This window comes from Hypomesus transpacificus, chromosome 13 (genome assembly GCF_021917145.1).
Source record: "Hypomesus transpacificus isolate Combined female chromosome 13, fHypTra1, whole genome shotgun sequence".
Lineage (NCBI taxonomy): Eukaryota > Metazoa > Chordata > Actinopteri > Osmeriformes > Osmeridae > Hypomesus > Hypomesus transpacificus.
The window spans coordinates 12,933,742-12,936,907 of record NC_061072.1 but is presented as its reverse complement, the minus strand read 5'-3'; positions in this window follow the sequence as shown (position 1 = coordinate 12,936,907).

Sequence of the window (3,166 nt, the reverse complement as noted above, 5' to 3'; positions counted from 1 at the left end):
ATAAAAGAAGGGAATATGCTTTGTTAAACTTTTTTGCCGCCATTTTTCCCTGTCGTCCTCCCCCGCTAACCTTATCACACCCGTGTGTTGTCGGGGTGACCAGTGGCGCTGTTGCCACGGCGATCCTTAGAGGGTGATTGATAACAACAATAACAGGAGCGGGCACCACGGCAACTGTCCAGCGTGGTCATTACATCACATGGGAGAGAAGGATGGAGAAAGAAGGAGAGAAGGATGGAGAAAGAAGGAGAGAGGGAGGAAGAGAGAAACTTTCAGTCCAACCCCCAAATTGCATAAAAACAACGTCGTTTCTACATTCATCATTCCAAATATAATAAACAAGTGAAAATAAAGCACAGTCATATAAAAAAACTGAGATGGATTTAACGCAAATCACGACACAGTATCAAGCTTTCAGCTCAAGGTCCCCTACCAAAACCTCTCAAGAGTTGGCTTCTTCCAACTCAACGTAACTTAAACCATTTGCTGAAATTTGTGCTCAGCAAAAGAGCTGAGCTGATCTCCTCTGCATATTTCAGAAGCCAGGGAGGTTTATGACAAATTTATAGATCCAAGTAGCTGAGCTGGAAGATTTAAATGCTCTATGGAAATGTTGAGTCCTTTTCTTCTCATGCTGTTCGCACCTCAGTATGGACGGCTTGATGCCCCTCATTAGATAATCTGCTTCAACATACTGCTGTGTCCTCAGAGATGGAGGGAGAGAGAGGGAGGAAAGGGAGAGAGAGGGAGGAGAGGGAGGAGAGGAGAGAGAAGTGGAGAAGAGGCAGTAAGCTAATAAAAAGGACTAAACTGAAATATAAAGTAGAAACTAAAAGGTTAAGACAGCTTCTACAAACAGTGGAGTAGGACCTGCAGCAGTTTCATCAGTTCCTTCATGAGAGAAAAAACACTGGGAGTCTATGGGTCTTATTAGAGCTTATTGGAGCTGTCTGTGGAAGTGACCTGTGAGGTGCAGGATTTCTCCAGTGCATTAGAAGCGTGAGTGTGTGTGTGTTTGTGTGTGAGTGTGCGTTTGTGTCAGATTGCTAAAGAGACACACTCACGCTAATTAGCACTAATTTGACCACTCTTCCTCCGGCGGGAGAAGTGCTGAACCAGGGGGGAGGGAGGGGGGAGAGGGGGGGGGGGCAGAGGGGGAGAAACTGCACACACTCACAGATCTTCACTTCCTATTAAGAACCAGCTCTAAAGACAGTCTGCGTCTGCTCCTCTGACACACACACACACACACACTTACACACACTTACACACACACATACACGCGCACACACACACACACACACACACACTCACACACACACACACACACACACACACACACACACACACAGAACATAAAGTACTGTAATAACCATAGATATATTTTTTTACATTGTTAACCCAGAGACAGGTTTTGCCTCAATATTACAAATAAACGCTGAATTACGGATAAAGATTAAGAATTAATTAGAAGGAAATGAACGTAGGCATTCTCACACACACAAACAAAGCGATGCACACACACAGCCAGTCTACAGAAGAGTGAGGGGGCGTGTGAAGGGAGGAACAATGTGCTGATCCCACTGTTAAAGGCAGTGAGCGTGAAGAAAAGATTAAATACATAAAAACCTGAAATAAACAGAAGACGAGCTGCAAGACACACACACATCTCAGGGTGGGGAACTCAGATAAGATAGATGTGTGTGTGTGTGTGTGTGAGAGAGAGAGTGGGAGTGTGTTAATGCAAGGAAATTTGAGTCTGTGATGTTTTCTACCTCAGAACTGGCCAAACAAACGTGACACCAGCAGCATCCCCTAAACCCTGTTTTCATTCAATGAAGAACACAAGAGAACAGGTATTACCTGGAGAGAACCCAGGTAGAACCCAGGTACAGTGGAACCCAGGTACAGTGGAACCCAGGTACAGTAGAACCCAGGTAAAACCCAGGTACAGTGGAACCCAGGTAGAACCCAGGTATAGTAGAACCTAGGTACAGTGGAACCCAGGTAGTATCCAGGTACAGTAGAACCCAGGTACAGCGGAACCCAGGTACAGTAGAACCCAGGTAAAACCCAGGTACAGTGGAACCCAGGTAGTACCCAGGTACAGTAGAACCCAGGTAGAACCCAGGTACAGTAGAACCCAGGTACAGTAGAACCCAGGTAGTACCCAGGTACAGTAGAACCCAGGTAGAATCCAAGCAAATAGCAGGTTGAAGCAGGTAAAGTACCTCCTGGCCCCCTCACCCTCCTCCCTCTTTCCCCCTCTCCTTCTCCACAGAGATGTAGCCCTTCATCAGCAAGTGTGTGTGAGTTTGAGTGTGTGCGTGAGTGTGTGCCTGAGTTTGTGTGTGTGTGCGTGTAGATGAGGCTCTGAGAAGAGGATGCATCCATTATTCAGTGTGGAACATTTTTCACTGATTACTTAACTAAACCTCGGACGTCCAACCAGCTCGCAGGAATTCATCATGTGCTCCTTGACGCTCCTCACAGACCTCTTCACACTGATTTACTGTACACCTCTGCTGCATGTGCCCTGGGCATGCACACACACACGCACACACACACATCTGGAAGCACAGACGCAGAGAAAACACACACTACTACTAACCACAACAACATTAGGCCTGCATCTGGCGCTTAACATTAGCCCAGACCACAGGAAACAGATCGAGAAGAGATACACCACTGACCCCCGAGTCACACACACACACAAACACACACACACACACATACAGGTTGTGAACAGAAAGAGAGCACTCCTGATCGGTCAAGCTCAGACAATCTGCATAAAACAAGTGACATAAAAAACTCCTGTCCTCTCACCTCCCCCTCTCCTATTCTCTCCTCTCCCCTTTTCTTTTCCTCTCCTCTCGTATTTCCACCTCTGTCTCTCTTTCTAGATAACATTTGTCAGGCCATAAGCTCTATGACGTGAGAAATGGACTTTATTTTTATGGTGTGGCAAATTAAAAAACTTCAGCTTCACCCCATTAAACTGGAGATTCTCCAAGTTAACTGGTCTGGCTCTGGCTAAAGTAAGAGGAGTAGGGAATGGAGGGATGGACTACAGAAAGAGAGAGAGAGACATGCCTGAGTCCAAGCTCTGCTATTCCAAACATTTTTAAGATATTAAAAATACCAGTAAATACTCATTTCAATGTCA